The sequence below is a fragment of the Bombina bombina genome, chromosome 2 (genome assembly GCF_027579735.1).
Source record: "Bombina bombina isolate aBomBom1 chromosome 2, aBomBom1.pri, whole genome shotgun sequence".
NCBI lineage: Eukaryota > Metazoa > Chordata > Amphibia > Anura > Bombinatoridae > Bombina > Bombina bombina.
In genome coordinates this window covers 931,409,054-931,437,004 of record NC_069500.1, presented here as the reverse complement: position 1 = coordinate 931,437,004, position 27,951 = coordinate 931,409,054, and positions in this window count along the sequence as shown.

Genomic DNA, 27,951 nt, shown 5'->3' with positions numbered 1-27,951 from the left:
AAAAGGCCTTTTTGAGAGATTCAAAGGCCTTAATAGCCTCTGGGGACCATTCTTTACAATCTTGTCCCTTTCTAGTGAGTGACGTAAGGGGAGTAGAAATAGTAGCAAATCCTTTGATAAATTTCCTGTAATAATTGGCGAAGCCAAGAAACCGTTGTAGGGCCTTAAGAGAATCAGGTCTAGGCCAATCCAAAATGGAAGAAAGTTTGTTCGGATCCATTTCAAATCCAGATTCAGATATTACATAACCCAAGAAGGATATGGATTTTTGATCAAAAGAACATTTCTCCAACTTGGCGAATAGATGATTGTCTCGTAATCATTGTAAAACCTTCCTGACGTGGTGTACATGATCTTGATAATCGTGGGAAAAAATTAAAATATCGTCAAGGTAGATAATGACAAAGGAGTTCAATAAATCCCGAAAAATCTCATTTACAAAGTGTTGAAAAACAGCAGGGGCATTACACAGCCCAAAGGGCATGACCAGATATTCATAATGCCCAAATCGAGTGTTGAAGGCTGTCTTCCATTCGTCACCTTTGCGCATGCGAATAAGGTTATAAGCACCACGAAGGTCCAGTTTGGTAAAAATTGTAGCTCCTTGAAGATAAGAAAACAGTTCAGGAATAAGAGGCAGAGGGTAACTATTCTTGACTGTGATTTGATTCAAACCCCGGTAATCAATACAAGGTCGTAGACCTCAGTCCTTTTTTCCCACAAAAAAGAATCCTGCCCCTAGAGGAGAAGAGGAAGGTCGAATCAAACCTCTAGCCAAACTATCTTGGATATATTCCTCGAAGGCAGCATTCTCAGGCCTTGAGAGTGGATACGTCTTGCCACGAGGGTAGGTTGCCCCAGGAAGTAGATCAATGGAGCAGTCAAAAGGACGATGTGGGGGAAGCCGTTCAGCTTCTTTCTTGGAAAAAACATCAACATAATCCTGATAAGGTGCGGGTAACGACCCAGAGGTATTAATTGTGAGAGCAATAGTGAGAGGCACTTTAGTGGGTATATGAAGACACCTATTTTGACATGTAGAACCCCAGGAAATGAGTTCGCCTTGAGTCCAAGAGAATACAGGATTATGTAACTGGAGCCAGGGAAGACCCAAAATTATGGGAAATTGAGGAGTCGAGATTACGTCAAAACATATCGTCTCTGAATGAAGAATTCCTACAGAAAAGAGAATGGGTCTGGTAGCAAACTGGATAAGTCCGGGACCCAAAGGATCTCCACTAACAGTGGAGACAGGAATCGAATACTCCTTTTTACATAATGGAATTGAGTGAGTAGTTACAAATGTGGAATCGATGAAGACTCCTCCAGCACCAGAGTCCACAAGGGCTTGAGTATGAATCTTGTCTCCTCCAACTTGAAGAGTAACCGGAACAAAAAGTTTATTATTGAGGGAGTGAGATCCTATTTGGCTTAACTTAGCTCCCTGGACAGAAGTTAAGCCCTGGCTTTTAACGGTCTGGTAGGACAATCTTTTAATAAATGTCCTTTAAGGCCACAGTATAAACACAATCCAAGAGAGCGTCTCCTCAGACGTTCAGTTTCAGTTAATTTAATGGTGCCTATTTCCATTGGTTCAGCCTGATCGGAAGGTGGAGAGGCAGGAGTTAAAGGGTTAGAGAGGCGAGGTACCAGACGAAAAGGTCGATTAGAAGTTTTCTGACTTCTCTCTCTTTCTTGTTGGCGTTCGCGGTATCTGGAATCGAGGCAAATACAAAGATTTATCAGAGCTTCTAGAGATTCTGGAAGTTCACGATAGACCAACTCATCTTTGAGACGTTCAGAGAGTCCTTTGCGAAAAGCTGCTCTAAGAGCTCCTTGATTCCAAGTAGTCTCAGAAGCTAGAGTGCGAAATTCAATGGCATATTGAGATACAGGTTGACCACCTTGTCGTAAGTCTAGAAGAGAAGCTTCAGCAGCGGCAGACCTCCCAGGTTTATCGAAGACATTTGAAAAGACAGAGAGGAATGTATCCACATCCTGGAGTATAGGATCATTCTTTTCAAGCAAAGGTGATACCCAGGCTAAGGCTCTACCTTTCATCAAGGAAATAAGGAAAGTGATCCTAGAGGAGGGTGTTGCAAAGAGAACAGGACTATTCCGAAAATGAAGGCGACACTGATTCAGAAAACCCCTACAATCCTCAGGATTCCCATCATATTTGTCCGGAAGAGGTATCCTGGGACTGAGCTGACCTTGTGACTGATTTGTAGGATTCGTAGGAGGAGAGGGATCCAAAGGAATAGGATTAGGAGGTATAGGAGCAGCCATGTTCTGAAGTAAAGCAGTTATCTGATCCAACTTTGCATCCAAGGATTGCAAGTGAGTAGCATGAGATCCCAATAACTGTCCCTGGTGGGTCACGGCCATGGATAATTCAGTGGGGTCCATTTTTTGGCCCGTTTGTAATGTCAGCCGTAAAGGACCAGCCCAGGATTCAACCCAATTGCTAGCGTGAAAAGTAAAAAACACACGCTAGCACACTGAGAAATATCCAGGACGTGACCCACTCAGGATTAAGAAAAGCAAATGTCCTTTTAAGAAGATAAATAAAACCAAGTGAATTTCCTTTTAGCAAGTGAGTAATAAATGTCCTTTTGAGCAGGATAGCAAACAAACATAATCCTTTTAGCAGATCTGGATAAAGCAAGTGTCCCTTTAAGAAGGTTAGCAAATAAACAGTGATTCCTTTAACAGGTCTGGATAAAGCAAATGTCCCTTTAAGCAGGTTAGTAAATAAACAGCGATTCCTTTTAGCAGGTCTGGATAAAGCAAATGTCCCTTTAAGCAGGTTAGAAAACAAACCGAGATCCTTTTAGAAGGTATGAGAAAAGCAAATGTCCCTTTAAGCAGGTTTTACAAACAAACAGGATTCTTTTTAGCAGGTCAGGAAAAAGCAAAAGTCCCTTTAAGCAGGTTAGCAAATAAACAGTGATTCCTTTAGCAGATCTGGATAAAGCAAATGTCCCTTTAAGCAGGTTAGCAAATAAACAGATTCCTTTTAGCAGGTTTGAATAAAGCAAAAGTCACTTAAAGCAGGTTTAGTAAATAATGAAGTATTCTTTGCAGCAGTTAAAGCAACATTCCCCATAAGCAGGTTTAGCAAACATACCGAGTGGCATTCTGGCAAGGAGATCCAGGCAAGGAAGGAGACATCAGGACAGACTAACACAGGTCCGGTCAGAATGTAGGAAGAAAAAACAAACGGGCGCTGATTCAAATCTCCCGCCGAGATTTGAAGGCAGGGAGACTCTGACGTCAGGAGGAGAGCCGGATACCGCGTCACATTGCTAGGCAACGTAACGATACAGAGGAGATCCGTGAGCCGCGGCGACACGGCAGTGAGCGGCTCCATTCATGACAAAACCTTAGTAACTTCAGTGTCATGTTTTTTTCATGTACCTGACCAACCTCCAGCAGATTCCAACCAAGTTCAAGACTCCCAGGGTCAGGACACCCATCCAAGTAATCTGGCTATACATCAAAATTCCTTACTCACCATTCAAACTCAGATTGCAAGTCTACCATCTAAATCTGACCTAGAATCACTAAAATCCATTATCAAAGAGGAACTAAGAGACCTCAAGAAAGATCTTAATGAAATGGGGTCCAGAATTGATTATCTAGAGGAGGGGCAGGATAACCTGAACAATCTGGTTAGCTCAAATACCCAGCAACTCTCAATCCAGGACTCGATGCAAGCGCTGCAGGATAAAATAGAGGATCTGTACAATCGAGGGAGGAGAAATAAATTTAGAATAGGTGATATCCCAGAAGACATCCCACAGGATCAGCTTAAAACCTACATCAAAGTCCTGTTTCAACACATATCCCCTCTCACCCCTCTCCTTAACAATGAGGACATCGAAAGAGTTCACTGAGCATTAAGGTCTCCTACCAGACCCCCTGCCCCTCCAAGAGATGTTATTCTACGTCTTTTGAAATTTACCACCAAAGAGGAGATTTGGCAGGCAGCTGGGACAAGACAATCTATCTCCTTTCAAGGACACAATATTTAAATATACCAGGATCTAAGCTCACAAACCATACAAAGGAGGAAGGAAGTATGCTTCATCACAAAAGCATTGCAGGAGAACAATGTCAGGTACAGATAGGGATTCCAACATGGCTCCAACATTATTTACAAAAATGTCAATGACTTGGACAACCTATCAAAGATGCTGAACATTCCACTGGAACCACCGGACAAAGTAATAGAAGTCCCACCTATACACTTCAATGGAGAGCAAGCCAGCCCAAAAGAAAAAAAACCCTCAATGGAGCAAAGTCCTACTAAAGAGAAGAAAGACAGGTCCGTCACCCCCACCAGACTCATAATAGTAACACTATATACTCTTATCAAATATTCATCCAAAGGTCATCAACTCAGAACAATTTAATATAATGTCACTTACATGGACCTATTGGACATTCATGGTCATCTCTCTAACCCTGTCAACTGAAAGTTGGTATGTTATTCTGTAATACTACACACAGGGCTTTTGCTAACACATCAGAATAAGACATAACAGATATAAAGCCACACCCCGTGGTCCTTAATAATTGGTAATACTAGGGTTATCCCTCTACCTTTAGTCTTGATTTCTTCAAAATGAGTCACTACATATATTATACAAATTCAAGACACATGGAAATAAAATACTAACAACCCCTTCCCCCACACTTTCTACTAATCAAATCCATCTGCCCCAAGATGCAGAGATACTTAAGGTTACTAATAACAGGGCTCCACTGTGCTTAGTCCTTATATCACCTATTCTTACAAGCACACTGAGAAAGATAAGGAAGGGAGATATATTATTGTATCCGGGATACTATACAACAAGCCAGTGACCATAGCTAACATATATGCCCGCAACTCCAATTCATCCCAATTCTTCCAGCATATCTGTAACCAAATTTTAGATAAAACAAAGGGAAGTTTAATATTAGGAGGAGACTTCAATGTAGTTCTAAACCCCAATATAATTTGCTCCACAGGTACCTCATCTATTCCAAATAAAACATTAAAATTAATAAAATCCAACCTATTGAATTTGGCAGTACATGACGCATGGGGAATAAATCATCCCTCTACCAAAGACTACACTTTTTTTTTCACACCCTCATCAAGCTTACACCAGAATAGACTATTTGTTAATAGATGTAACCAGTCTAGCATTAGTACGACACACAGATATCCTACCACTCACCTGGTCAGACCATGCTATGATCAGTTGCACCCTTGAATGACCTACTTCTTACGCCCACAATAAATTATGGAAGCTTGACAAAACATTATTAAAAGACCCTATTACAGTTATATGGCTTACCAAATCTATAGAAGAATATTTTAGATTAAACAACACCATAGATGTAGACATACAACACATTTGGAACGCACACAAATGTGTCCTTAGGGGAGAATTAATAGCTATAAAAGCAGAAAAAGTTAAACAACAACAAGCACTACTGAAAACCTTACTGGAAGATCTAGGTAAACTCCAAGACATTCATAAATTATTCCCACAAAACCATTCCCTCCAAGAAAGTTTCGAACACAAAAGACAGCAACTTAACCCCTTAGTGACCGGACCACTTTTCCATTTGTTGACCGTCTGGGACCAAGGCTATTTTTGCATTTCTCCGGTGTTTGTGTTTAGCTGTAATTTTTCTCTTACTCATTTATTGTACCCAAACATATTATATACCGTTTTTCTCGCCATTAAATGGACTTTCTAAAAATACCATTATTTTCATAAAATCTTATAATTTAATATAAAAAAATATATAAAATATGAGGAAAAAATGGAAAAAAACACACTTTTTCTAACTTTGACCCTCAAAATCTCTTACACATCTACAACCACCATAAAACACCAATGCTAAATAGTTTCTAAATTTTCTCCTGAGTTTAGAAATACCCAATGTTTATATGTTCTTTGCTTTTTTAGAAAGTTATAGGGCAATAAGTACAAGTAGCACTTTGCTATTTCCAAACCCCTTTTTTTTTTAAATTAACGCTAGTTACATTTGAACACTGATATTTGTCAGGAATCCCTGAATATTCATTCAAATTTATATATTTTTTAAAAGAAGACAACCTAAGGTATTAAACTTGGGGTATTTTGACTCTTTTCATGCAACCAATTTACCACCAATCTATGCTAAATTTTGAGAATTTTGTTTTTTTTGACAAAATAGCAATTTAAGAATACATTTACTGAAAATGTTAAGGGTTACTGCCAAATAACACCCCAATATGTCTTCAGCAGCATCTCCTTAGTACAGTGATACCACCTATGTATAGGTGTGTCGGTTTCTCTGGGGGCTAAAATGCCTTATTTGTAGGGGACACATTCCAGTTTTCCAACTTGAAATTTTCACATCTGTCATCATGCACCCATGTTCTATTTGGGACATTTCTGAAGCCAGCCAATGTAATTTACCGCCATCAAACCATATATTTTTGAAAAGAAGACACCCTAGGGTATTTCAAATGCTGGTATTTCAACACTTTCCATGCACTAATTCAACCACCAGTCTTTGTCAAACTTTTGGGTAGTCATTTTTTTATGTTATTTTTCACACACATTGTACTTTAGGCATGGATTCTCAGTTCCTGTTATATGTTACTGCCAAAAAACACCTCAATATGAGTTCAACAACATCTCCTGAGTACAGTGATACCACCCATGTATAGGTGTATCGGGTTCTCTGGGGGCTAAAAGGCCTTATTTCTAGGGGGCGCATTCCAGTTTTTCAACTTGGAATTTCACATCTGTCATCATGCACCCATGTTCTATTTGGGACATTTCTGAAGCGAGACAATGTAATTTACTCACACTGCTTTTTGACTATGATTTAGGAGAGACTGTTGTAAGTTATTGCAAAAAAATACTTTAGGTTGTTTTCTGCAAGGCACCCTGAGAACACCTATGTCCCCCATCCATAGGTTTGACAGGGGGTTTTAAAGAAAAAAAAACAATTTTAGAAAAAAAGTAGTGAAATGTAAAAATCTGGAACAGTAAAAGTAAAAAAAACAACAACCAAAAAACAGTAAACATAACCAAAAAACTGCAAATGTATTTATTTTTTAAAAATTGACCATTGTATGGTACCGCTTGAAACAGTCCCCAATGCAGAGTGCAGGCTGTCCAGGGCAATCAGGACAGTGATATATGGTGTCCCTTCTCTTCCCCCTCTTGGTACAGACTCTGCATTTTTTTTGTGGTTTCTGCTTTGCGGCAGTAGGGGGGAATTTAAAAATAAAATGGGTAGCCCGAACTCTGCTCTCTCCCATCACCGCCCGGGGAGCAGGTGCATCATGGTACAAAATCCCCGAAATGATCTGGAGCTGAAACTGTAAAAAAGTCTGTTTCATTCTGGGGTTTGCTTTTTTGAACAACAAAAAAGCATTGTGGGTTGCAATCTGCATTAGGTAAATTGCAACCTTTTTGTACCAGGCCCTTGTCTTCCGCATAATTAGGTAAGGCTGCAGCAGCTGATCTGCCAGATCAATCCCACCCATATGCCGGTTATAAGACTTGATGCACACTGGCTTCCTTATGATCTCAGCTCTGCCACGTACAGAGACCGCCACCGTCCTCTCATTGTGGATGGTGGTAAGAAGGTATACATCCTTCTTGTCTCTGTACTTAAGTGCCAACAGCTCCTCTTGGCGCAGAGCTGAGGTCTCCCCCCTTTGTAGCCGGGTGTGTACAAGTTGTCCTGGGAAACCTGTGCGGTTCTTTTTAATTGTACCGCAAGCTACTGTATCAAAGCAATACAGTAGCTTGAACAAAAGGACACTTGTATAAAAATTGTCTAAGTACAAGTGATACCCTTTGTTCATTAGGGGTAATATCAGGTCCCAGACAATCTTGCCAGTGGTTCCCATATGTTCTGGGCAACCTGGAGGGTCAAGGTGGCTATCCTTTCCCTCATACACCCGGAAGGCCTGAGTATACCCACTGTCGCTCTCACAGAGCTTATACACCTTTACCCCATACCTGGAACGCTTGGAAGGAATATACTGCTTGAATCCCAGCCTTCCCTTATACTTCATCAGGGATTCATCAATGCATATATTCCTTCCAGGTGTATAAGCCTCTGCAAACCTGTCAGAAAAGTGGGTAATCAGGGGGCGGATTTTATACAGCCTGTCAAATTGGTGATGCTCCCTAGGGGGGCACAGGCTGTTGTCGCTGAAGTGCATGAAATGCAGAATCATTTCATACCTCTGCCTCGACATACTCTGGGAGAAAATGGGGGTAGAGCAGATGGGGCTACTGCTCCAGTAGGAGCGAACAGAGGGTTTCTTTATGATGCCCATCAGCATAGTCAATGCCCAGAATTTTTTAAATTCTGGCACATCGACGGGGGCCCATTGCTGCTTTGCCAAATATGTTTCAGGCTTTGCAGCACGGTACTGATGGGCATATAAATTAGTTTGGGCGACAATGTTCCCCAATACATCATCGCCCAGAAACACCTCCAAAAACTGTTGGGGGCTAAAACCTGCCACATCTATATTTATTCCAGCATTTGCTGTGAAGGGTGGGATATCTGGCCTCTGGAGATGAGGCATTACCCACTCTTCAGCGGCAATGGCAGCAACACGCCTCCTTCTGGCAGGGGGGCTAGCAGGGGGGCTGGTAGGGGGGGTAGCAGGGGGGCTAGCAGCCACAGATACATCACTATCAGTTGAGACTGCATCTAGTGATGTATCTGAGCATATGGCAGGGTCAAAATTGGTGTCTGAGTCAGACATAGAGACATCTGACTCTGACGCAAGGATGGCATACGCCTCCTCAACACTATGGCCTAGATTTAGAGTTGGGCAGTAGCCGTGAAAACCAGCGTTAGAGGCTCCTAACGCTGGTTTTAGGCTACCGCCGGTATTTGGAGTCAGTCAGGAAAGGGTCTAACGCTCACTTTCCAGCCGCGACTTTTCCATACCGCAGATCCCCTTACGTCAATTGCGTATCCTATCTTTTCAATGGGATCTTTCTAACTCCGGTATTTAGAGTCGTGTCTGGAGTGAGCGTTAGAAATCTAACGACAAAACTCCAGCCGCAGAAAAAAGTCAGTAGTTAAGAGCTTTTTGGGCTAACGCCGGTTTATAAAGCTCTTAACTACTGTGCTCTAAAGTACACTAACACCCATAAACTACCTATACACCCCTAAACCGAGGTCCCCCCACATCGCCGCCACTCTATTACATTTTTTTAACCCCTAATCTGCCGACCGCCACCTACGTTATACTTATGTACCCCTAATCTGCTGCCCCTAACACCGCCGACCCCTATATTATATTTATTAACCCCTAACCTGCCCCCCACAACGTCGCCGCCAGCTACCTACAATAATTAACCCCTAATCCGCCAACCGCAAAGCGCCGCTACCTACGTTATCCTTATGTACCCCTAATCTACTGCCCCTAACACCGCCGACCCCTATATTATATTTATTAACCCCTAATCTGCCCCCCTCAACGTCGCCTCCACCTGCCTACACTTATTAACCCCTAATCTGCTGAGCGGACCGCACCGCTACTATAACAAAGTTATTAACCCCTAATCCGCCTCACTCCCGCCTCAATAACCCTATAATAAATAGTATTAACCCCTAATCTGCCCTCCCTAACATCGCCGACACCTAACTTCAATTATTAACCCCTAATCTGCCGACCGAATCTCGCCGCTACTGTAATAAATTTTTTAACCCCTAAAGCTAAGTCTAACCCTAACCCTAACACCCCCCTAAGTTAAATATAATTTAAATCTAACGAAATAAATTAACTCTTATTAAATAAATTATTCCTATTTAAAGCTAAATACTTACCTGTAAAATAAACCCTAATATAGCTACAATATAAATTATAATTACATTGTAGCTATTTTAGGATTAATATTTATTTTACAGGCAACTTTGTATTTATTTTAACCAGGTACAATAGCTATTAAATAGTTAAGAACTATTTAATAGTTACCTAGTTAAAATAATTACAAAATTACCTGTAAAATAAATCCTAACCTAAGTTACAATTAAACCTAACACTACACTATCAATAAATAAATTAAATAAAATACCTACAATTATCTACAATTAAACCTAACACTACACTATCAATAAATAAATTAAATACAATTCCTACAAATAAATACAATTAAATAAACTAACTAAAGTACAAAAAATAAAAAACAACTAAGTTACAAAAAATAAAAAAATATTTACAAACATTAGAAAAAAATTACAACAATTTTAAACTAATTACACCTACTCTAAGCCCCATAATAAAATAACAAAGACCCCCAAAATAAAAAAATGCCCTACCCTATTCTAAATTACAAAAGTTCAAAGCTCTTTTACCTTACCAGCCCTTAAAAGGGCCCTTTGCGGGGCATGCCCCAAAAAATTCAGCTCTTTTGCCTGTAAAAAAAACATACAATACCCCCCCCAACATTACAACCCACCACCCACATACCCCTAATCTAACCCAAACCCCCCTTAAATAAACCTAACACTAAGCCCCTGAAGATCTTCCTACCTTATCTTCACCTCACCGGGTCTCACCGATCGGTCCTGGCTCCAAAATCTTCATCCAACCCAAGCGGGGGCTGGCGATCCATAATCCTGCGGCTGAAGAGGTCCAGAAGAGGCTCCAAAGTCTTCATCCTATCCGGGAAGAAGAGGCGATCCAGACCGGCAACCATCTTGATCCAAGCGGCATCTTCTATCTTCATCCGATGACGAACGGCTCCATCGCGAAAACCTCCAGCGCGGATCAATCTTCTTCCGACGACGTCCAACTGAAGAATGACGGTTCCTTTAAGGGACGTCATCCAAGATGGCGTCCCTCGAATTCCGATTGGCTGATAGGATTCTATCAGCCAATCGGAATTAAGGTAGGAAAATTCTGATTGGCTGATGGAATCAGCCAATCAGAATCAAGTTCAATCCGATTGGCTGATCCGATCAGCCAATCATATTGAGCTCGCATTCTATTGGCTGTTCCGTTCAGAATAGGGTAGGGCATTTTTTTATTTTGGGGGTCTTTGTTATTTTATTAAGGGGCTTAGAGTAGGTGTAATTAGTTTAAAATTGTTGTAATTTTTTTCTAATGTTTGTAAATATTTTTTTATTTTTTGTAACTTAGTTCTTTTTTATTTTTTGTACTTTAGTTAGTTTATTTAATTGTATTTATTTGTAGGAATTGTATTTAATTTATTTATTGATAGTGTAGTGTTAGGTTTAATTGTAGATAATTGTAGGTATTTTATTTAATTAATTTATTGATAGTGTAGTGTTAGGTTTAATTGTAACTTAGGTTAGGATTTATTTTACAGGTAATTTTGTAATTATTTTAACTAGGTAACTATTAAATAGTTATTAACTATTTAATAGCTATTGTACCTGGTTAAAATAAATACAAAGTTACCTGTAAAATAAATATTAATCCTAAAATAGCTACAATGTAATTATAATTTATATTGTAGCTATATTAGGGTTTATTTTACAGGTAAGTATTTAGCTTTAAATAGGAATAAGTTATTTAATAAGAGTTAATTTATTTCGTTAGATTTAAATTATATTTAACTTAGGGGGGTGTTAGGGTTAGGGTTAGACTTAGCTTTAGGGGTTAATAAATTTATTAGAGTAGCGGTGAGCTCCGATCGGCAGATTAGGGGTTAATAATTGAAGTTAGGTGTCGGCAATGTTAGGGAGGGCAGATTAGGGGTTAATACTATTTATTATAGGGTTATTGAGGCGGGAGTGAGGTGGATTAGGGGTTAATACATTTATTATAGTAGCGCTCAGGTCCGGTCGGCAGATTAGGGGTTAATAAGTGTAGTTAGGTGGAGGCGACATTGGGGGCGGCAGATTAGGGGTTAATAAATATAATATAGGGGTCGGCGGTGTTAGGGGCAGCAGATTAGGGGTACATAGGGATAATGTAAGTAGCAGCGGTTTACGGAGCGGCAGATTAGGGGTTAAAAAAATATGCAGGGGTCAGCGATAGCGGGGGCGGCAGAATAGGGGTTAATAAGTGTAAGGTTAGGGGTGTTTAGGGGTACATGTTAGGGTGTTAGGTGCAGACGTAGGAAGTGTTTCCCCATAGGAAACAATGGGGCTGCGTTAGGAGCTGAACGCGACTTTTTTGCAGGTGTTAGGTTTTTTTTCAGCTCAAACAGCCCCATTGTTTCCTATGGGGGAATCGTGCACGAGCACGTTTTTGAGGCTGGCCGCGTCCGTAAGCACCGCTGGTATCTAGAGTTGCAGTGGCGTTAAATTATGCTCTACGCTCCCTTTTTGGAGCCTAACGCACTGAAAACCCTGCCATTCTGTTAACTCTAAATACCAGCGGTATTTAAAAGGTGCGGCCAGAAAAAAGCATGCGTTAGCTACGCGTGTCCTTACCGACAAAACTCTAAATCTAGGCGTATATGTTTTCTGTGACATTATTGTATCGGTCACAGAAAAACAAATTAAATTAAATTAATTAGCTAAATGGCAAGCTAGGGGTTAATGGCTTTGAAAATTAAATTAACTAAATGGCCTTTGGGTTTTTAAAAAATTATAACAAAAAAATTAACCCCTAACAAAAATGCAGACAGCAAAAAAGTACAGCTATGCTACTGCCAGTGATTTATAGCGATCACTGGCAAGCTAGGGGTTAATGACTCTGGAAATTAAATTAAATTAACTAAATGGCTCTGAAAAGACCCTTTGGTTTTTTTAAAAATTACAACAACAAAATTAACCCCTAAAAAATGCACAGACAGCAAAAAAGTACAGCTATGCTACTGCCAGTGATTTATAGCGTTCACTGGCAAGCTAGGGGTTAATGACTCTGGAAATTAAATTAAATTATCTAAATGGCTATGAAAAGAGCCTTTGGTTTTTTTAAAAAAGTTACAACAAAAAAATTAACCCCTAAAAAAATGCACAGACAGCAAAAAAAAGTGCAGCTGTGCTAATGCCAGTGATTTATAGCGATCACTGGCAAGCTAGGGGTTAATAACTCTGGAAATTAAATTAAATTAATTAAATTAACTAAATGGCTCTGAAAAGAGCCTTTGGCTTTTTAAAAAAAATTACAACAAAAAAATTAACCCCTAAAAAAATTCACAGACAGCAAAAAAAGTGCAGCTATGCTAATGCCAATGATTTATAGTGATCACTGGCAAGCTAGGGGTTAATGGCTCTGAAAAGAGCCTTTGGATCTCAATTTTTTTTAACAAATATAATAAATATAGCTCTCTCTGCTAAATACAGGTCTCTCTCTCTCTCCAACAAAATCGCAAGTGAGGAGAGGGAGGGAGATCCACACTGATCAGTGTCAATATTTACAAATATTGACATGATCAGACAAATGGGGTATTTTATTTTTTTATTTTTTTTTATGGGTGGGAGGCTCAGATTGGGTGACCCTAGCTTGCCCCTATGATGAGGCAGGCTAGGGACACCCCCAGAGGCCCCATGGTGCACTGGGCATCGCCATCTTGGATGCCCTGTGAAGGGGGAGGGGGGGGGCTATTTAGGGCTGTTTTTTATTTTCTGCCGTTTTTTTTTTTTATTTATTTTTTTATTTTATAACTAACTAAGTGCCTCGACCCACCGAGGCACTTAGCACACAAGCAGAGCATCGGAAGCGTGTCCGATCGCTTCCGATGCTCTGCTGTACTGCCGGGCTCCACGTGGAGCAAAACCGGAAGGGATCACTCGTGGGGGAGTGATCAATCCGGTCCCGGTACTCGTAAACAGTATTGCAGGGATGCCTAGACATTGAGGCATCCCTGCAATACTGTAAGAGCGGCTGGAAGCGATCTCGATCACTTCCAGGGCTCAGTTTAGCCGACGACGTACGCCATACGTCCTCAGGCGTTAACTGTATTTTGGCGTACGTCGTCGGTCACTAAGGGGTTAATTTACATCTAGGCATAGAAGCAAAAAAAAGGGCCATGTTTCTTAATAAGAGATACTATGAAGGAGCTAACAAACAAGGCAATATGTTATCCAGACAGCTTAGGAAGAGATCATTCCAACGCTATATCATGAGCATCACAGATAACTCAGGAAAACAATGGTCTTCTTCTAAAGATATAGCACACATTTTCAAAAAATACTATGATAGCCTATACAACCTGAAAAGACACCATCCAAGCCCCAATATGACCAAAATACAAAACTACCTATCTCACCTTAAATTACCCTCATTAACCCCTTAAGGACCAGCGACGTACCCTGTATGTCGCTGGCCTTTTTTGGGGACTTGATTGTTTTATAGCGCGGTCTTGCCACCAGCATTGAGACTGCTCTATTCCACAAAGCTTGCTGGAGGGAGGGCATTAATAGCGTGTTCTTGCTAGACTTGTGCTATTATGTCCTGAAAAACCCCTTAACGACCAGTGACATACAGGGTACATTGTGGTCATTAAAGGGTTAACAACAGAACAACAAAATGACCTAGAGGATCCTATTTCCCTTGAAGAAATCCAAACAGCTAAACCTCTTTACCGTCTGGGAAAGCTCCGAACCCGTATGGGTTAGTGAACACATACTACACTAAATTTAAAGACCTCTTAGCCCCCCAACTACTAAATTACTTTCAAAATATCTATAAAAACGTACCCTTCCCCCCCCCTTGCACTACAAGCGCATATTGTAATTCTCACCAAACCTAGCAATCTCTCCAACCTTGTCACAAACTACCGCCCAATTTCACTGTTAAACACAGATATCAAAATCTACGCAAAAATTCTCACACATAGACTGAACCATGTTTTACTGTACATTATACACCAAGATCAGGTTGGCTTTGTCCCCAATCGGGAAACGAAGGACAACACAGTCCGCAATCTCCATCTACTAGGGTATGCTAAAGAGAAGAATATCCCGTCTATTTGGCTTTCCACTGACACTGACAAGGCCTTTGATAGGGTAGGATGGCCTTTCCTTAGGGCCACCCTTCAGGCATTCGGAATAGGCAATGCAATGTTGAACAGAATTTTTTCATTATACTCATTCCCTAGTGTCCAAATTAGCCTCAATGGCATACTTTTCAGCCCTTTTCAGATTACAAATGGAACTAAGCATTGATGCCCCCTATCACCATTGCTTTTCGTGTGCCTTATAGAAACCCTTGCGGCAAAAATTTGAAACAATTCTGAGATTTCTGGCATTTTTCAATCGGAGGGGAAGAATATAAACAGTCCATGTTCACGGACAATATTCTTTTCACCCTAACCGACCCAGTAAGATCCATTCCCCTCTTATTAAAAGAACTAGATCTTTTCCACAACCTTACAAACTTTCTAATTAACCAAAACAAATCGGAGATCCTAGGAATATCTCTCACACCACAATTGGAGACCCAAATTTAAAAAATGTGCCCGTTCCGATGGTGCAACAGCTCTCTGAAATACCTCGGTATTTTACTGGCAGATAACCACGAATCGGTTTACCACCTAAATTATTCCACAATTAAAACTGCATTAATGTGAGATCTTTCTTCCTGGATCTCCAAGAAGCTATCATGGCTGGGGAGAATAAACCATGAAAATGAATGCATTCCCAAGGCTCTTGTATATCTTGCAAAAATTGCCTATTCCAATTCCCGTAACTTCATAACACAAATGCAACAATTATTTAGCTCCTTCATATGGAACGGAAAAAACCCTAGGATAAATAAAGCTATTATGTCACACTCTACTACTCAGGGGGGATTGGGAGTCCCAAATATAGAATCCTACAAGCAAACTATTTTTCTACAAAGAATCTTAGATTGGAGGATTCATAATACACAAAAAATGTGGGTTACACTAGAGGGAAATCTGAATCTAGAGCGGCCTTAGCAACACTGTGCTGGCACCCAAACCCAATACACACCATAAGATATATTACCAACCCTATAACAAGGGAAACCTTACAAATGTGGGAATATAATAAACCCACTTCTATCCTCTAGACCTGGTCCCCTAACCTCAATACTTCACAATAATGAGTTCTCAACTAATGATTTGATGAGGAGTACTAACGCAGAGTCTCCAACACTAGACACAGCCATATACCAAATAACAAGGAACGAGACAATCCTCTTACTAGAACAACTAAAATAACAAACCTCCCATGGGCAAATAGTTGGTTCTCTTATAGAAGGGTTCATCATTATATAACCACGCACAAACAGACTCAACTTGACTCACCCTTTGACCAACTTAGAAAAATTATACACATCCAATCCCCCTTAAACACACCCTTTCCTATATACACACACTAATTACTCAACCTCCCCCTGGCAATATTCCACACTACATTGAATCATAGGAAAAAGAACTCTGGTTGATAATCCCCCCGCAAATTGCCATCAATATCTTTACCAACGCAAAATCATCATCTTCCTCCTCCTTAATACTAGAGATAAACTACAAAATCCTCCACTGCTTGTACTTAACTCCCAAACGATTGCACAGACTATTTCCTAGAACCAGCAACCGTTGCTGGAGATATGGGCATGTAGGTAGCTGTCATGATGTCATCCTAACTATACTATGAGGCCTATTTATCAAAGGTCTTGTGGACCTGATCCGACAGTGTGGATCAGGTCTGCAAGACCTTGCTGAATGCGGAGAGCAATACGCTCTCCGTATTCAGCATTGCACCAGCAGCTCACAAGAGCTGCTGGTGCAACGCTGCCCCCTGCAGACTCGCAGCCAATCGGCCGCCATCAGGGAGGTGTCAATCAACCCGATCGTACTTGATCGGGTTGAATTGTGGCAATTCCTGTCCGCCTGCTCAGAGCAAACGGACAGGGTTATGGAACAGCGGTCTTTAGACCGCTGCTTTATAACTGCTGTTTCTGGCGAGTCTGAAGACTCGCCAGAAACACGGGCCCACAAGCTCCATACGGAGCTTGATAAATGGGCCTCTATACCTTTAAGAGCAGCAACATCCCCCATCAATCACCTGTATAAAACACCAGCACTTCCTTCAATCAGTGCTTGGTAATTCATCTGGAAATCAGGAGAATCCCAGCCTCTCTGAAGTCTACAGCATTCTCTAGCAGCTGAATACTATCTTTTTTATTGTTATTTACAGATATTGTTGGCTAAAGACTCTACATTTCTTAGCTCCACTGGTTTGCTTTGTTTGCTTGCTGCTCCAGTTTAGGTCCACCCAACGCTGTGATGTCACACGCCATCTTGGGCTGTTACAGAGTTGGATCGTACAGTCAGCCAAGTTCCAGCTTGTCTCCTTACTCGGTACATGTTCTCAACTGTACTACTTTCATCCAACTCACCCTGCAGACCCTCCAAGCAGCCGGATTGCACTCTCAACAACTAACCTGTCAGCTCCGCTCTGTACAGAGCTCCACTGAAAGCTTTCTAAGCTAACGCCTCTTTGCCAAACTTTATTTTATAACAATCAGTTACAGCTACTTCTTCTTACTAGTTCATTTGAGCCTTTACTAAATTACTTTGCTTGCTCAATTCTCTATTATACAAATCTCAGATCATATCAGCTGACAGCCTTGTTTTATATATTACTTTGTGCACTCTCCAACTTGTTAACCACATCATTGACATATGTGCAAATGAAGATAGACTTATGATTAATGCATTATCTATGGATTTGAATTAATACTTACTCTGTTGCACACCCTCAGCACTACCAAGTGGCAGCTTTAGAGTTAAAGGGACACTGTACCCAAATTTTTTCTTTTGTAATTCAGAAAGAGCATGCAATTTCAAGCAACTTTCTAATTTACTCCTATTATCAATTTTTCTTCGTTCTCTTGCTATCATTATTTGAAAAAGAAGGCATCTAAGCTTTTTTTTTGGTTTCAGTACTCTGGACAGCACTTTTTTATTGGTGGATGGATTTATCCACAAATCAGCAAGGACAACCCAGGTTGTTCACCAAAAATGGGCCGGCATCTAAACTTACATTCTTGTATTTCAAATAAAGATACCAAGAGAATGAAGAAAATTTGATAATAGGAGTAAATTAGAAAGTTGCTTAAAATTTCATGCTCTATCTGAATCACGAAAGAAAATTTTTGGGTACAGTGTCCCTTTAAGTTATATTATCAACCTAAGATTGTAATTGGAGCTTCCTTGCTTCTATTGTGAATCTTTACAAGTGTTTGGGTTGCACTTCGTTTGATTTAATTCTCAATGTGCAAGGTTTCTGCTACACAAATAAATATATATCTTTACTATTAAGTAAGTACTTCTAACTAAGTTCATACTGCAGTTGTGGTTCATTCAAATCTAAAGTATGTGTAAATCTGTTGTAGGATAAATCTATTTTTACAGTAGCGGAATGGGACATATGTGGTGGTGGTGCTCCCAAATTAACCAATTCTGGAGAGATATAATTACAGAAAGTTAGGATATATTTCAGACCCTCTTTCCTCTAGACCCACTAATCTGGCTGCTTAATAAATCAATAAACTACAGACCCCTCCTAAAAATTATGGTAAATAGTGCAAGAGTCCTTATAGCAAAGAACTGGAAGTCAGAGGGAATACCCACTATAACGATGTGGACATGTCAAAAAGTAATGAACTTACTTGAACTAGAGGAATACAGTTCCTATAAATCAGAAAATAGGGATCCCTACATTGAATCACAGGTTCTATGGGAGCAATATGTCAAAAACCTCCCTAGTAACCCTCCTAAACAGAATTAGTGTAGTCCCACACCTCTCACACCAATACACTCTCAAAGGAAAGGAGTAAAGACAGTTCAAAAGACTTCAGCTCCAATAAGTTTCATATCTTGCAATAAAGGTAGTGATATATCTAGTAATGGAACAGGTACAAAAAGGTATACATTATTGTTTTAAAGAAATAATTGAGACACAAAGTTATTGTTATTATAATTGTTTATCTTTGGAAATGTAAAAATAAGAATTCGAAACGATAAGCAACATACATTCGGGTAGATTTACGACTTTTGCGCTAAACAGGGTGCGAAACTAACGCCAAAAAAGCACTGCCATTACGAGTTGTTGAAAAGCCTCCTTGTGCATGCGATATGGTGGCGTTAAGCTCCATACTGCACAAAATCCAAGGGCTGCTTTGACGTGCTCGTGCACGCTTTCCCCCATAGACATCAATGGGGAGAGAGTGTTAGAAAAAAAGCTAGCTTCAAAATAGCCAATAGGATTTCAGAAGCTCTCATGCTATTGGCTGATTTGAACAGCCAATAGGATTTCAGAAGCTCTCATCCTATTGGCTGATTTGAATTTGAAGAATCAAATCAGCCAATAGGAATGCAAGGTACGCCATTTTTAATCGGCTACCTTGCATTCAACTTCAGTGTACGGCGGTGATCATATGAAGAGGACGCTCTGCGCAGGATATCTTAAGCTTCCAGGATGGCTCCGCTCCATGCCGCCGGGATGAGGACAGAAGATGCCCCTGGGATGGATGAGGATATCGCCGCCTGGATGAAGACTTTTCGCCGCCTGGATGGAGATGGATGTCCGTACTTTAGGAACCGTGAGTAGATATTGTGGGGTTAGTGTTAGTTTTTTTTTTCATTTTTTTGGGTGGTTTTTTTTTAGATTAGGGCTTTGGGCTTTTTTAAAAGGGCAATGAAAAAGAGCTAAATGCCCTTTTAAGGGAAATTCCCATACAAATGCCCCTTTAGGGGCAATGGGTAGCTTAGTTTTTTTTAGAGTTAGGTTTTTTATTTTGGAGGGTTGGTTGGGTGGTGGGTTTAACTTTTGGGGGGACTTTGTATTTTTTTACAGGTAAAAGAGCTGTTTAACTTAGGGCAATGCCCTACAAAAGGCCCTTTTAAGGGCTATTGGTAGTTTATTGTAGGCTAGGGGGTGTTTTTATTTGGGGGGCTTTTTTATTTTTGTAGGGCTATTAGATTAGGTGTAGTTGTTTTTGTTTTTGATAATTTTGTTTATTATTTTTTGTAAGCTTAGTGTTTTTTATTTTTCGTAATTTAGTGTTTTGTATTTTTTTCCGTGGTGTTAGGTTTTTTAAATTTGTAATTTAGATTTTTTTATTGGTAGTATTTTTTTATTTTATTAGAATAGTAATAGTAATGTTAGGTTAATTCATAGTTTAATGTTAAGTTTTTTTTTATTTCACAGGTAAGTTTTTATTTAATTTAAGATAGTTATATTGTAATTTAAAGTTAGGGGGTGTTAGGTTTAGGGGTTAATAGTTTAATTTAGTGTTTTGTGATGTGGGGGTCCAGCGGTTTAGGGGTTAATAGGTTATTTAGTGGCGGCTATGTGGGAGGCCAGCAGTTTAGGGATTAATAGGTTTATTTAGTGGCAGCGATGTGGGAGGCCGGAGGTTTAGGGGTTAATAACTTTTTTTTATTTTTTTTATTGAGGCAAATCAAACGACAGTACAAAGCATAGTAATCACAAACATAGGCCCTTAACCCGTAAGGGCAATTATCAGGAGCGTACATCACTGGCAGTACATTAATCATAACAAACTATATTTTAGAATCAGTAATAAGAACTTACATTTCAAGAACAATAAATAACCAAAAATAGTGCTGAAATTGTAGTTGTTCTTTTATGGTCTAAAAGCAAAAAAACTGGCCTCAAGTTTTTTAGGTATTTAACATATAGGGCCCTTATTGGGTCCCCAGAACTATTAATGAATGTGGTCGATCATAGAGGGGAAGGGAATATATCTACTACCACTAGAAATAAACTCAGCTAACCTCAATTTAGAGGGCATGGGAGAGTATATCAAGGACATAGATCATTACAAACTATTATGACCACAAACCTAAGTCCTTAACCCGGAAGGACAAATGTATTGGGGGTGGGGTTATCAACTCTAACTATAATAAAGCACTCTTATGAATTTTGTAGGGAGTTAAAGATGGGATCTGTGTCCCTTTTGCTTAAAGAATAAGCCCCCCGGGGGGGGGGGGGGGGGGGGCGGAGTTCATAGATAAAAGTATGCTAGAAACAAGGAATATTAGGATTGGACCTGGACCGGAACCAGGGACATACAAAATGGAATCATGCACATACATAAGTAACAATTGTCTCTAACCCAAAATTTCCAAAGTGACATAATATAATCTTGCAGTTTAATTTAAAACAGAAGATCCTATATAGGTGTATAAAAGGCATAAATAGATGTGGACCTAGATTATGGTCATGACCTGACTAGAAATAAGTTGCATCCATTCATATTGGATCAGACCAAACATAAAAATTAGAGGTATGCTCCTTTAAAACAACATTTTATCAAGTCATTAACTCTATAATGGGCACAGGTAGCACAGGTATAGTGACTGTATAGTAACTAGAGTCCTTATAAACTCAATTCTGTCTAAAGAATATAGCTGAAGTGTTCCAGCAAGGAAACACAGTAATGATATATGCCTACAGAACTATATCTAGCATAGGGAATGCGATACGTAGCCTGCAATATTCAAATAGTAAAGTATAGGGCATTGATTTGATAATCAATTTAACACTAAAATAGTTGGGATCAGTAGCGTTGTACTTTAGATAATATATCATGTTTAAATCCCAGTCCTGGAAGTTTTTAAAAGAGCATTTATATATTAGAGACTTAACTCCTGTCAGTATAGAAAGCTAATCGTGCATATTGACCAATATCACTACATAATAACAATTGGGCAAAATACCAATTTCTAAACTATGTGTTCACAAATTAGTACATCGAATTGCTCTAAATGCTAATTACTCTAAGCTGGACTAGAGAATTTTATGTCTTGTCGCCTCGGCCGCAGGCAACAAAACAAAAGGAGCAATCACTGAACCTATTATCTCAACAACGCACAAAGTATATTAAACATAGTAGAAGTGGAGCAATTATTTTTCTCTTACCCATAATTACCATTAGTGTAGCAGTAAAGTGTAAAATTTCAAATAGGTCCCATTATCACATCTGGGCAGGGGGGCAGAATACAATATATAAACAAGCACCTCTAGGACATATAATGGGTATAAACCCTGTAACGACTATCCTCTTCTATGTGAGGCCTAATAGATAAATCATCCCTAAAGGCAGAATATGGTAATCTAGCTTGGCATATCTAACTATAAATGTCAGCATAAAATCATAAGGAAGCTGCTACACAACTATATATTAAACTAGATAGGAAGCTAAGCGCTGTACTGGTAGGAGGCTAAATTATATCTGATATATTTTCCCTGTCAGGGTAATGGCCCAGCATAAGGATGTAATAGAGGATATATATATAAGTAATTAAACATATTTTTTTTTTCTTTTTTTTTTTAAATTACAGGGTTCACATAAACTTAGGTTCTTTCACAAACCAGCATAATGAAAAGTAGGTAGGTATGGCTCAAAGTATAACCCAATTCTAACCTGGATTCAAATTTTAAGTATAGGGGAATCCCTAAAGCCCAAGGGAATATCTAGGCAGGAACAGTAATGCCCAACAGTAAACCAATTGTTTATAAAACTAAAAACTTATATCTTAATATTACCAGGAAACAGCAAACATAACATATTGTCCAAATAAATATGTAGACATCACTGAGCAGCAAGAGTCAGGGCAAATACGACATGCTCAATCTACTGTTGTGATTTTACATGTCCGAGCTTTATCCAATTCCAGCTCTTTGGTGGAATAGCGATTCATCAGACGACCAGTGCTCTGGCCTGCACAAGGGAATATGAAGAGTCTGTAGCGGGGCAAGTAGAGGGATCCAGCGGAGCAGCAAAACTGCATCAGCCACAGAGAGCGCATCCAGCGCACCACCCATAGGCAGGTTAGTCGCTTCAGTAAGATCGCTCCCTAGGCCCCCATCAGTTATAGCTTCAGGAAGGAATATCGCCAGCCGCAGTTTATCGCTTCTCCGGTCCCAAACTGCTTCATCGGATGTAGATGATGTAGATCTAGCAGGCACAGGATTATTCAAGGTAGTTGCGCCAAGCTCAACAGAACCATCGCTCACAGACGGAACTGAAGATTGTGTGGGGACAACAAGAATCTTGGCCATGTAGAGGGTGGGTGTCTGTGGGGTAGATACGGAGACTCTTGTCACTCTCTCACCCAAAGATAATACTCCCGGTGTGGAGCCGGAGACAAGTTCCGTCTGTTTTGTTACTGCCCTTTTGTCAACAGCAGGCATTAGGTCTGTTTCTATGCACGCTTCCTCCGCTTCAGGTAAAAGTTGAGAGGAGCTATAACTCGTTAGTAAGAGAATAAGCTGTTTCTCAACATCCTTTAACGCCGCATTCACTCTGCTGTATACCTCCTCCATAGTTTCTAGCTATGTCGCTCCACGTGGTGTTCGCCTCTGCTATACAATCTCCCCTGTGACTTCGGGAGTGAATGGCGGCTTTTCGCGCCAGTTATGTCCTTACAGAGGGGGACCAAGTAGCTTTATCAGGCAGAATTTTACCTCCAGAGCACAGCTTTAGTAGTTTCTCTGCCCCTGCTCTGATATAGGAGTCTGGAAATTCTCCGGATCTGTCCTTTATAATACCTCCGGTCACCCCAATCCTTCACGTCTCCTCAGAGTAGAATGAAAAGGGATCCAAAGTCCGTTCCTAATGTATCATAAAGAAGCCCAAGCTCCACTCCTATAAAATATCCCTTTTAATGACATATAAGGACAAATTAGCTGTTTTCAAACGTTTTTTATGAAAAAAACTAGCAGGAGCTCTGTTGTAGTGCGACTTCTCTCCTCTCAGGCTAGCTCCGCCCCCCTAGGGGTTAATAACTTTATTATAGTGACGGCAATGTGGAGGCCGGAGGTTTAGGGGTTAATAACTTTATTATAGTGGCGGCGATGTCGGGGAGTGGTAGATTAGGGGTTAATAGCTTTATTATAGTGGCAGCGATGTCGGGGAGTGGCGGATTAGGGGTTAATAGGTTTATATAGTGTCAGCGATATCGGGGTGGCGGATTAGGTATTATTAGGTTTATTTAATAGTCGCGATGTGGGTGGGCGGCAGATTAGGGGTTAATAAGTTTAATATAGTGTTGCGATGCAGGAGGGTGGCTGTTTAGGGGTTAATATGTAGTTTATGGGTGTTAGTGTACTTTGTAACAGTTTAGTTATGAGTTTTATTAAACATTTTTGTTGCGCAAAACTCATAACTACTGCTCTCAGATGGCGATATGGATCGTGTCGGTATAGGCTGTAACGCAAGCTTTTTAGCATCCTGCACAACCTGTAATACCGGCGCTATCGAAATCCCACACAAAAACGTCATTTTTTTTTAGTGCGGAATGGAAGTTGCGTTACAGGCTAAAATGCTTGCAGTATAGCTATACCGACACGACTCAAAATATGCGTTACTGGCGATTACGCTGGAATTGCAATTTTTTTCAGCGTTAAAAGCTATAACACAAAACTCGTAATCTACCTGATTGTTAGTTAAAAAGGTCTGTAATTTCGAATATTGTCTTGTCTTAATAACCTGTAACAAATTTGGATTCTTAATAAAAATAAATGGGGGAAAAAATGTATGAAAGAAAGAATTTCCATTTGCTCTATGTATTAAATTTATATTATAAAATAAAAAATGTAATATTTATTTTCCTTAAAAAAAAACATTTACTTGAAGCTTGAAAACTTAGTATAAAGAAACAAAAGCAGATTATGATTTCACAATGAAAATTTATTTACTTTTCTTAAATGCTTTAAAGTCCAAACTATACTTGTATTTCCAAGGTTTGCTGTGAAGTTTATGAATTCCAATTACAAGCATCTTTTCACTTTTTGCTCCAATTGCATGATAAACAGGCAACTTGTTAGAAGAATACAAATTTTTAGATGAGAAATTAAACTTTATGTTGTACAGCATATCTGAGCAAGTGTTGGATATGGATAACACCACACCAGCCGTGTAGTTCCGTGTGAGAAGATAGAGGCATGGTGTATGGACCAGTAATATGTATGTCCTAGTCCACAAAACAGTTTCAGTTATTGAGTTGTTTCTGTTCTGTCGAACTGATGCATTCACCAAAACATTTTGTCTTTCACAAATGCATAATCTGAGATCAACAGAAGGATCGGCGCATTGCTTATATATACTATACTGCGTTAGCCTATTAAATCCCAAAAATATCATCCCTTCCATATGGGTGGAAAAGCTGTAGAGAATTGACACAGAGAACCTTTCCTCGGCATGGTCAGCCATACTTGCAGATTTAACATAAAGATCCAAAGAGATAGTAGTCTCACTGAGTTCCTTCTGAGCACTTTTTTTTACATTATCAAATCTAGTGGCTATTAACATAGGACATGTTCTTTTGCTCTTTTCATTTTGCATCTCAAGAATTTGGGAATTCATATAACCCAGAGCAAATTCTGCAAACAAAGCATAATATGAATTGTTATTTTGCAATATATTAGAAGCCTGGCAAATACAAATATTTGGATGCATCCTTGGAATGTCTTTACATGTTCTCAGTGAGGAAACTGGACTCAAAAGACCATCAATATTTATGCTGTTTTTTGGAAATTTGACCAATTTTTGTTCATTGGAGGGAAGAAGGCCTTTTAAAGTATAGTGCACATCAAGCAGGCTGATCAGACGGTTTTGATTTATGTGCAGTGCCTTCATTTTTCTCTCACCAATTATTTTAGATGCTTCATCGGGCACGATTACAAAGAGGAAAGGGTGAAAAATTTCCACCTGAGATTCTGGTGATTCCTGAACAAAATGTCCATATGTGTTGCCATGGTCTGAAAGAATGAAAGATACTGTGTTCTGCTGGTGAGCCAAAAATGAGACATGCCATGCCAGGTTATCATCGATTTGCTTTATCCGAATACCCGTGTCCTCATGTCCTGTGTCCAATATGAGGAAGGTAAAAGTTGGCTTATGCAAGCTGGAGAAGCGGGTGAGGAAATACTGTAAATACTGTAAAAGATATGTATGTTGATGGATTCCATTATAACATACAGATGGTGGACCAAGAAAAACATCTGTTACTTTGTTTTCCTGAAGAATCAAACAACTACTGTAGGAAACATCCAATCTGTCAATTCCTGCTCTATTTATAGCGTCATAAAAGAGTTGAACTCTCTCCAGTAAGGAGGCTGATAGATTTATAGCCCTTTGCTCTTTCACAAGGCCCCACTCCCCCATCCAGCACATATCTTCTACATACAATGTCTCATAACCATGGGCTTTGAATTTCCCAAAAGTTTCATTAAGATTGATAATTGTTGGTGGTAATTCAAAGGCATCAAACATAGGAAGTGGGGTTACATCACCGCCAAATAGGGCTTGTAGTGACTCAAATGTCCTGCCTTTAATCCCTTGTACAAGTTCAAAGTCAAATACTTGTCCACTTTTAAAATGCTTTTCATTCAGACTTCTAAATTCCTTAATGGTCTTTGGCAACGTCCGGTAGAAATGGTGTCGAGAAACAGAATCCAGCAATAGAATATGAACATTTAACAAGTTATAGTTTGGATTTTTTCTTAGTTCTTGACTGTTGTAATGAAGTATTGGGGGTAAGATTAAGAGTTGTGAAATAATTTTCCCATTTTCATTAATACACCGGATTAAACAATAGCCTTTATGTGAATAAAGTACCTGAAAGTCTACAAGTAACTCAGAATTGATGAAAAATTCAAGTCTCATTGTTGAATTTAACTTGTACCATGCATACTGTCCTGTTTCAGAACGATATAACCCAATAAAGACTGGTGAAAATTTCTTGCATGCATTAGAATGACAAAACACATGCGGTTTCTTGGGATTATAGTCCTAATCAGATAAATAAAAAGAGGGAAATTGCATTATTTGAACATACTTATTTTAGTAAATACAATATCAATAAAGTAACTGTATATATGTTATTGAAATGACAAACTTTGTATGGTACTGACACAGTTTAGAACTTCATTAGCTATAAGATAAGTACTCAGTACAAATGGATCCAAATCTGCAACTTGTAGGGGGTTTCAATTTTATTATCCCAATATTACATTTAAAATAGCAAAGTTATTTGCATAAAGTAAAAAAGAAATTAAAAAGCTAGAGGCAGTCCTCTCAGAGTCACTCTGTGGTATGTGGCATTCAATGCCCTAACACAGTTCAACGCTCTTAGCTGCACTGGCGTGTTAACCTGGCTGTTTTCCGTGTGAGTGTTCAGTTATGGATCCAGTGAACCCCTCCATGTGATGTTAGGACGCCGTGGCTTCGCCTCCAACGTACGTTTCACCTTATGGCTTTTTACAATATACAAAAAATACCCCTTTAAATAAGATATCCAGCACTATTAAAGCAGATATGACTTTATTTAAATATGGAAACCTTAATCATATATTTTATAGTCCAGGACAATAAGGGCCAGATTACAAGTGGAGTGCTATTTAGTGCTCCCACTCTAACTGCATTAGAAGTAAGGTTTTTGCCTGCATTGGGTTGTGCTCGTATCACAAGATGAAAATAAACTGATTTTGCTTACGCGCTAACCCGGGGCACGTAAAAAGCCAAAATTAGATGAAGCAAAATTGGAAAGTGTTTTAAAAATGTATAATCTATCTGAATAATGAAAGAAAAAATGCGTGTTTTATGTCCTTTAATACTTCAAGTTGTATATGGTACAGATTTTCAACTTTTATAAAAAAAAAGTCACATTCCAATACATTAGATTTTGTACTTGAAGTGCATCAAATGTCTTTTTGCAGGGTTTGTAATACATACTAATCCATTATAAAACAAGCAGTAACCAATTGTGTCTTTGTGGCTCATTAAAAGGACAGTCAAGTCAAAATTTATCTTTCATGATTGAGATAGAGCATGCAATTAAAAAAAATCTAATTTTTCATCTATTATTACATTTGCTTAATTTTCTTGGCATCCTTTATTGAAGAGTAAACGTAGGTGGCAGGGCTGCCACTAGAAATTGTGGAGCCCTTTACTAACACATACAAACAGACTCACACTAACACATACACCCA